The sequence below is a fragment of the Aotus nancymaae genome, unplaced genomic scaffold (assembly GCF_030222135.1).
Source record: "Aotus nancymaae isolate 86718 unplaced genomic scaffold, 86718_ANA_hifiasm-v0.15.2.pri h1tg000108l, whole genome shotgun sequence".
Classification (NCBI taxonomy): domain Eukaryota; kingdom Metazoa; phylum Chordata; class Mammalia; order Primates; family Aotidae; genus Aotus; species Aotus nancymaae.
In genome coordinates, this window is record NW_026988523.1 from 22,011,999 (window position 1) to 22,021,872 (window position 9,874).

Consider the following 9,874-nt stretch of genomic DNA (forward strand, 5'->3'; position numbering starts at 1 on the left):
ACTGCGGACTTTTGAGTTAATGCTAAAGTAAGACTTTAGGGGACTGCTGGGAAGACATGATTGGTTTTGAAATGTGAGGACATGATATTTGGGAGGGGCTGGGGTAGAATGATAGGGTTTGTCTGTGTTCCCACTCAAATCTCATCTTGAATTCCCACATGTTGTGGGAGGGACCTGGTAGGAAGTAATTGAATCATGGGGGCAGGTCTTTCCCATGCTGTTCTCCTAAAAGTGAATATGTCTCCTAAGATCTGATGGTTCTAAAAGGAGAAGCTTCCATGAACAAGCTCTGCGTTTTAGCCTGACACCTTCCACGTAAGATGTGACTTGCTCCTCCTTGCCTTCTGCCATGAAACTTTAAGTCCAATTAAACCTCTTTGTTTTATAAATTGCCAAGTCTTTGGTATCTCTTTATCAGCAGCATGAAAATGGACTAATATATAATCTTCACAAAAACATTATGGTACATTTGATTAATCCCATTTTAAGGAGGGGAAAACTCTGACAGACAGTTTAAGGCCAGGGTCAAAGATTTGATTTAAACTTCCACTACATTCATGAAGCATATATTTTTGTAAATATTAATTTGTGTGCATGTAAGTATGGTCTGATTTTAAGTACTTCTAAAATAATGACAAATATAAAAATTGATTTAACATACCAATATGTTTAGAAAACTCAAAAATGTATATTTTTTAAAAGTACCAATGACTACTCCTAAAAATTCTAGAACAGTTTTATTTTAAAATTAAAAATCAGGCCAGGAACAGTAACTCAAATCTGTATTCCCAGTGCTTTGGGAGGCTGAGATGGGAGGCTCATGCGAGGCCAAGAGTTAAAGAGCAACCTGAGCAACATAGTGATACTTCATCTCTACACATAACTTAGCCAGGTGTGATGGCATGGGCTTGTGGTCCTATTTACTTGGGAGGACCACTTGAGCCCAGTAGTTTGAAGCTGCAGTGAACTATAATGGGGACATTGTAGTCTAGCCTGCATGAGAGTGAGACTCTATCTCAAAAAATAATAATAATAATTAATCAACTTGGTTTTCCCTTAGCAATTCATGTAATATCTTTATCGAGTTAAGCATCCATTGAAAGAAAATAGAGCATAAAACCTTTATAGTGCATAGTTTATATGTGTAATGTATCTTGACGCATTCTAACTGCATAACAATATTAATGCCTATTATTGACAATAATACATTGGTTTAATTCTGACAAAAGCACATTTTATATTCTATATCTAGACAAATTTGCTAGTGAATTCCATAATGTAATTCTATAATTTATCATAAGGAAAGAAAAAATAAACAAAAGCCATAAAGTACTCTGTGGAATTTTGACACCCTTGAGGAATACAGCCATTCTAAAATCATATTCAGAATTTTTGCAGAAGTAAAGGAAAGATAGGAAAATATTGCCTTCAAATGTTCTGTGTATTTTATTCACAGAGGTTTAATTCAAATCATAGCTGAGCCAGTGGTGTGGGTAGGCTAATGGACATGTCTAAACTATTATCACGTTAGCTAGAACAATTTCCTGTGACAAGCATTTTTAAAACTGAATAGCATGTGGAGCTAATTTCAGTTCAACATTCTATTTTGAATTTAGAAGTTCCCATATTCTCAAATCTGTCACAAAATTCTTAACTCTTCTAGCATATACTCCAAAGCTGCAATAAAAGTTATGCTTTAAATTTATCTCTTCTGACAAATGCTATTCCTATCCCTGACATGAGTTCTTTGGCAACTTATTTGAATGGACCTGTACCTTCTATTTACAGAATCGCATGTCAGAGCCTAGATTTGCTACAGAGACTCTCAGCTTTAGATGCCAGTAGAACATGCTGATTTTCCTAGGACCATGAAATCTTTGGGAATCCAGAACACCAATGAGAATTAGAAAAGAAAAATATCCAGACCAGGAGGTAATTCATTGCATCCCTATGGATCCATCCCAATGGCCTCTGAAGATTGAATCTTAGATTTTCTTGATGCATATGAGCAAATCCAATTCACTGCCCCATCTTTACATCATTAATTCTCAAGATGTACACCCACAAGTGACATTCTCAATTGTGTTTACTGAGTTTAATCTGTAAAGGAGAAACAGAGGCTTACCAGAAAATAGTTTAAAATGCACATCTTGATTTGCCTTAATATATAATGGAAACTTTTTAGTTGGAATGTAAATCTCAGTTAAAAACATTTTTCTTTATAATACTATGTTTTCATTATTGATACACTAAGTACTTTTTTTCAAAATATGATATATCCAGATGAATTTCCAAATATCAATGACATGCAAACATATTAATCTTTCATATTTTTATTTTTATTTATGTTTAAGTGACAAATATATGTATTTATGGTATACAACATGAAGTTTTCATATACGGATATTGTGAAATGCCTAAATCAAGTTTCTTGACATATAAATTACCTTACATACTTACTGTGTTTTCATGGTGAGTATACTTCACATCTACCAACTCAGCAATGATTAAAGTGTACAATGTATTATTATTAACTGTAGTCATCACAATGCACAACAGATATCTTGAACTTATTACTCCTGCCCAGTTGAAATTGTGTGTTCATTGACCAACATCTCCCCAATGTCCCCACCTCACTCTTCAATCTTCTTGAGTATCTTCCAGCCCTAAGAGTACACGCTTTGCCTTAAATGTGTGCCACACATTTCTAATTTTTCAGAGTCTATTCCTATTATATTACTTCTGGCTGAAGCATTTCAAGCAAATTGTGCTTTGACAGAAAGAAAACAAATACAGTTACAGCCAACTTATTAAGCCAAAGATTAAAAAATAAATAAAGCTAGTATGGTGATGACAGAGAGAAGAAGATATAAGTGAAGTTCCTTCTTCCTGGTAGCCATTTTCCCTAACTATGTGATGATTTCTCATCATGGAGAAATCATCAGAGTTCTAAAACAACATAACATTTTTTATGCACTGTCTTATCATGTAAATATGGGCTTACAATACTTTATTAGAAGCAATGTTGGGAAAACATGTTATTTCCATTTAAGGATTTCCAAATATCTGGCTTTCCTACCTCCGAAACCAATGTAACACCAGCAAGTCTACATTCTCATTCAGAGAGAAAGTAAGGCCCATCCCCAGGTGTCACAAGATGATCTGTCTTTCTCCACCTCTTCAGTAACCTAGAAAGACATTTTCATTCAGCCCATGACCTGATGCTAGTTTAATTTTCTTCTACATAGGTGGAATTAACAGTGAGTTTTGCTAAGGTCTTCAATCACAAATTTCATTTACTGTCCATAGAAATAACCCACTTTTAAGAAAAATCAAATAAGTATTATCATCATTTAAACAGTGGAAAACTGAATTCCAGAGAAATAAAGTGATATGATTGGAGTCATAGATGTAGTTACAGATGCAGTGAGGACTATAATAAAGGTTTCTCATGCTAGGTCAGATGGCTTTCCACACTCCAAACTATATTTTCATTAAGAAATTACAGCTACATAAATATTTCTGGAATCATGACACCAAAAAAAGCCTATGTAGAAATAAAATATAAAGTTTATAGTACTATATACTACAAAAGAAGCTACGTGCCAATAACCATTACCATTTATCTACTGTATTTCTTTAAGGTGAAGAAAAAGAATGGACTCAGATACTCTTTTTAATGTAATTATAAAATCAAACTTCTAAATTTCCTGATTTATGGATTTTTGGTATGTGCCTGGAATCTACTAGATACCCCTTTTTAAGGGGATTAGAATTTAGGTGTTGATTGAAAGAAATTATCATATTTCTGAAATATAGTCTTCATAATAGCAGTTGCATAGAACTAGTATACTATTTTAATCTGCAAAATAGTAGACACAAAATAAAAAAAACTGTTAACAAACAAAAAAATGATGATTTTCAGTATCAGAGAGAGCCATGTGATTTTTAAAATGGAGGAAAAGTGGGATCACCCATAACTAAACATGGGACTCCCATAATACACTAAATTCTACACAACAGTGAGGCTTTTTTTTTCCAGAAGAAAATCAATCTGAAAATATTTCTGTATTAAAATGTAAAGTGAGCCTGAACTCTTTCCACCAACAGAACTCAACAGTGTAACCGATGCTTAGAGGCAGAGTGACGTAGCAGAGATTAGTAGAATTGCTAAGGAAAAAAAAAGCCAAGGGTAGTTTTCTCTTCTGGCCAACCTCACTGTGAATTTTATCTTATAAATCGTTCAGGGATATTGCCCTATCATTTATCCCTTTCCTCTAGAGTGTCTAGAACTTCCCTCTTTTCCCACTAGATAAGATTTCTTTTGGTTAATAAATATTTTTTGCATGTTCTTCCTAACTTATGAGAGGGTGAGAGAGAGAAAGAGAGACGAGAAGAAGGTAGGGAGAGAAAAATAATGAATAATAATGAATAAAGTGGGGTGAAACAGTTCACTAAATTTCATGTCCCATTTGTAATACTAATTATTAAATGTCTTCTCTATTTCTCATTAGGGCAAAGTCTCCTGACATGAGCATCTGTCTCTGGGAGTCTCCTATCACCTTCAATTCACCATTGAAATGTGATGTACTCATCCATTCACTGAAATTGTTGTGGCTAGTGTCACCAGTGGCCTAGGTCCTTTAGGACCCTAGACAAATCCTCAAAGAGCTTTACTTGTTTGAAGATTGTTTCCTTTTTGCTGGATAGTGCTTGTTTGTGATCTGATTCTACTCCATTCTATGTTCCCTTTTGTGTTTCTGTGTGTTATTCAAATTCTGCCAATGAAACATACTTAGATATTTTAGAAACCAGAAGTAAAATGAGTTTCTTTCTCTGGCAGTGGCAGCTGCAGAGGCATGGGTTTTTGACAGACGTGTGCCTTAGTTCATTTTTTGCTGCTGTAATAGAATACTGGAGATTGTGTAATATAAAAACAATAGAAGTTCATTTGATTCACAGTTCCAGATGCTGGGACATCCAAGACTGAGGGCCCACAACTGGTGAGGACCTTCTTGCAGCATCATAACATGGCAGAAGGCATTCCTTGACAAGAGAGCTCATGAGCGAGTAAGCCTCCAGTCTTTTTTATAATGGGTATTAATCCATGCAGGAGAGAGGAGACTTCATGACCCACATACCTCTCATGAGGTGAGTTTGGAAGCATTTTTTCCTCTTCAGTATTTTGAAAGTTTTTGAGATGAATTGGCATTAATTCTTCTTGAAACACTTGGTAGAGTTCACCAGTGTAGATATCTGGTCCTGGCCTTTTCATTGTTGGGAGGTATTTGATTTAAGATTCAATCTCTTTACTCATCACTGGTTAAAATATGCTGATTCTTCATCAGTCAGTCTTGGTAGGTTGTACATTTCAATGAATTTATTCATTTTTTCTAAGTCATCCAATATGTTGACATTTCATTGTTTGTAATAGTTTCTTGTGATCCTTTGTATTTCTGTGGCATCACTCACAATGACCATGTTATTTATCATGTTATTTATTGGAGTTCTATTTTTTTTCTCATGGTTAGTCTAACCAAAGACTTTTCAATTTTGTCTTTTCAAAAAGAAATAAAAAACACTTTTGTTTTATTGTTTTTATTTTAATTGCCTTTCTAGTCTCCAAATAAAAGAAAATATAGGGAAAAGCTCTTTGACCTTAGTCCCGAAAATCATTTTTTTGGATATGACAGCAAAAGCACAAGTAACAAAACCAAAAATAAATGTCAAACTATATCAAACCAACAACCTTATACATGGCAAAAAATTCAACACCACCAAAAAGCAGCATAAAATTGCAGACCTAGCAAATTGCTTAATACATGGTTTGCATTTATTAATTATTTGATGAATAAACAAATAATGTCATGCTTTCTCTAAGAAGAATATAGTCATGGTTCATCTAGTAATAATGAAGATCATGGACTGGTACTTCAAATTGCTCTAATGTTACATGATCAGAAAAGCCACAATTAGAATAGTCTGTATAACATTACTAGAATCATGTATGTTTTTTTCTTCAGTTCAAGCAAGGCCCACATTTCTGATGACTAGAAAAAAACAACTTTTTTTGAAATGGTCAGGCTCCGTCACCCAGGCTGGAATGCACTGGTGCGATCTTGGCTCTGAAACCTCCGCCTCACAGGTTTAAGCAATCCTTTTACCTCAGCCTCCTCAGTTGGGATTACAGGCATGCACCACCAGATCTGGCCAATTGTTTTGTATGTTTAGTACAGATGAGGTTTCACCATGTTGGCCAGGATTGTCTTGAACTCCTGACCCCAAGTGATCCACCCATCTCAGCCTCCCAAAGTACTGGAATTACATGCGTGAGCCACAATACCCGTCTGACTAGAAGAATTTCTGAAAGCCATAGCAACATGAATTTATCATGATCAACTTTAAATGCCTTCAAGAATACTCTAAATGGCTTTGTTCGAAATGCCACATAGATTCTCCTCCACATTACCTGTGTCTTCAATGATTTTCCAGTAGTTGTTCAAGGCAATCTCTATGCACTATCCCGGAACTTCACTGACAAAATTTGCGCTTAAAGTTTGTAAATAATGTATAGTTCAATCCTTGATTATGAAGGATATTTTAACCTTACCTTATGTAGGTTCAGTATCTTTTTTCTTCCAATGCAACATTTTAAAATGTTCATTCAGTTACCTATAATGAGTAATAGGGTTGTCATAGAGAAAAGGGTGTTAATGGAACATTTCTACAGTGACATTGTGCCCTCTTCCCCCACCCCCATCCCATTCCCCTTGGATCCCTTTCTCAGCTCAGGGCCCACTGCAAGTTTCTGTGTGATTGCACTTATACATTTTTTTTATATGAATGCCTTTGAGCACTGGAGTTGCCTGTATATGAAAAACCAGAAATGCTTAAAAAAATTTGTGGCTATATTTATTTCTCCAACAGTGATTATAGATAATCACTGACACATTTGAGATTTTAAAACCCAGGTCCTTTTCCTCCAGGTAGGATACACTGTGAGGTATGATTCACTCTTCAGAGTTTCCTGAGAGATCAGTTTGCATCTGAAATTTCATCAGAAATTACGATTTTGTTCAATACCTTCTCTTCTTAATTACAGTAATATAATATTTACACATAAAAATAAGTTCAGCTTTGTTTATGCAAATTAAAACTGTATTAGTGTATAATCTAAGGAATTTTCTAGAAGCTTATTTTTTTTTTGGATAATATTTTCTTTTAGTTTTCTCATGATTTAATGGTAAATGATATATTTGTGAGTATCCCCATGTCCTACAGGGTACTGACTAATTATTTAGAGCTTGCAGAGCCTGGAATTATTATGTCTTCAGACTTTTATTTTTATTTTTATTTTTACATTACAGCTCTAATGTACAAATAAATTCTTTGCTCTAAAGTCAGTAGCAAATATGGTTGTGCTAAAGAGATAAGATTTAATTTAAAAATATACCTCTTGTTTTGAAGAAAGTGTTTATTTTCACCCTCATTATTTTGGAGAAATATCAAAATCTTTTCTTGCTATTTGCTTTTCTCTCTCCTTCAACTAGATTGGGCAGATTTATTTCTTCTTTTTTTTTTTTGACATGAAATAACCACACTAGTCAGCATGTTCAAATGCTTTTAAAGTCTCATCAATTTAAGCTCGATTGCTTTAAACATCTGACAATTGTGCGTATAGTTTATGGAAACTAATAAACTTGAAAATCAGTAGTCAGTAGTTAAATAAAAGTTTTACTCTGAAAAAAATGCTAACTTTTGATGATTGTTTTGAAAATCTGGCAAATACTCAAGAGCAACTAGTGGAAGGAAAAAAAGAAGTATGCGGTAGCTTCTTAGATTTTTCCCCAAAACCAAAGTATCTTAATAGCTGATTTTCATGTAAGATCTTGATCTTGGGACTCAGATGCTTGGGTCCCTTCCACAAATACTCCCTTTGTGGAAGCCGTCTTTCTCTCTCCTGGATTTCCCCTCTGGAGTCCCCTTCCACACTCTCTCGTGGAAGCCTGTCTTCCCTCCTAAACGCCATCTCTCTATTCCCTTCCACTCAGTGTAGATGCTGCTTTCCTCTCCTGGATTCCATCTTTCTGGATTCTCCCACTCAGTGTGAGAGTTAGCTGTTTCTTTCTCTCTCCTTCTCCTTTTTCTCTCTCTAAGTAACTCACTTTCTACAAACACTTTTGAGTCCGGCATTTACTGCGCACTGCGCCGTGGTCCCCTCTCTCATTCTTGAGAACGCAGGAGACCAAGAACCTGGAGAAATGTCCTCTCAGGTGAGCTGAGGGCACCCTGAACCCCAATATTACATTTTGGTGAGCCAATCAGGAGAGGGGTACACCAGAAAGAGGGGTACAGCCAGGAAAGGGGTAGCGCCAGAGAAAAAAAACTTCAAAATTGTTAGTAAAACCAGGCCCAGTCTGTCCTGTCTCCTAACACTGGAGCAGCAGTGCCAAGCTGCGGCGGCAGCCCAGCCAGAATTAAAAGCACGGTTTTTTTTTTTGTTGTTTGTTTGTTTTTTTTTTTTTACCTCCAAGCTCTCTCTCTGCTCTTCATCTCCTTCTCTATCCTTCGAATATTGTCTCTGGGACCAAAACCTGCAGGAGCCTGTCTGGTGGAAAGGCTGAGCACACCGCTTTCCACTCCTTGCCGGCCGGAAACAGCCCAGCCCCAGAGCGGAACTCAGCGCCCAGAGGTCAGCCAGAGAAAAACAGCGGGGAGGGGCGAGGTACAGCCCAAGCTGCAGCGGACCAGGAAGCACGCTGGCCTGGTGCATGGTCTGGCAGGCCTCTCCTGTGTTCCCCAGTCCCAGGCAGCAGGATAAAAAAGCTACCCAGGACGTTCACCTGGTGGCCACAGGTCCCTAATGTGGACAGCGGCTAGGGGAGTGGCCCAACTGGGCACGTGATTCTGGCGGGGTCAACATAGCGACTGAAAGCTAAGCGGGTGGGAGAAAAAAAAAGATCTTGATCTCACATACTAATGGTGAACTATTACTGAAATTCTGCTGAAATTGATAAACAAGAGGATAGATGTTTTCAAAGGTAAAACAAAAAGCATGATCTAAATTTTATTGGTTCCGCTAACTCTAAAGTAGACTCTGGACAACTTACATAACCTTTATGCCTTTAATTTTCCATAAATTTCTGTGAGAATGGTATTAATTTCATAGAGATTCTACAAGTATGTCTCAACGTTGGAGGAGGTCTCGTGATGTTTAAGCTGGTCTCAAACTCCTGTACTCAAGCCACCCTCCTGTCTCACTCTCCCAATGTGCTGAGATTATAGGCATGAGCCACTGCACCCAGTCTTTTTTAAAAAGAAATTCTACATATAAGTAAAATCATACAGTATTTGTTTTTTTGTGGCTTATTTCACTTAGCTTAATGTACCCCAGTTCATCCATGCTGTTGCAAATGGCAGAATCTCCTTCTTCTTATAGACTGAATGGAATTCCATTACATACGTATCACAATATATAAAATGGATAAATTGTGATGTATGCGTGTGCATCTATATGTCTATATGCATATGTGCATATATATAGACAACAATAGAAACGTTGGCTGTTTTCGTTTCTTGCCTACTATAAATAATGCTGCAGTGAATATGAAAGTACAAATATCTTTTCAAGATAGTTATTTTATTTCTCCTGGATATATACCCAGAAGTGGGTATATAATGTTGAAAGTTAACATTCTCAGTTTAAAATAAGTAATGAAGGCTCAAACTGAACTATTGGCAATGAGAAGAAAAAGAAAGATGAGATGTGAGAGGTTTTTGTGAAGCAGATTTAACAGACAGCTATGACAAGTGGATTAGATGATGAAGGTAAAAGTTGAGAATTTAATAAAATTTAAGCAGCATCCATCTATAT

The 9,874-nt window shown here is 36.2% G+C and overlaps 1 protein-coding gene across 1 annotated transcript in view; it reads right to left on the bottom strand.

Moving 5' to 3' along the window:
• Positions 1 to 8,577, bottom strand: part of BRINP3 (BMP/retinoic acid inducible neural specific 3) — a 523,484-nt gene extending 514,907 nt beyond the window's left edge. Inside the window, exons 1-2 of the mRNA XM_064370415.1 lie at positions 8,528 to 8,577; positions 6,611 to 6,672 (exon numbers count right to left, since the gene is read on the bottom strand). The gene's annotated coding sequence lies outside the window, so the exon portion shown is untranslated. The remainder of the gene's footprint in view (positions 1 to 6,610; positions 6,673 to 8,527) is intronic.
• Between the last annotated feature and the right edge of the window lie 1,297 nt (positions 8,578 to 9,874).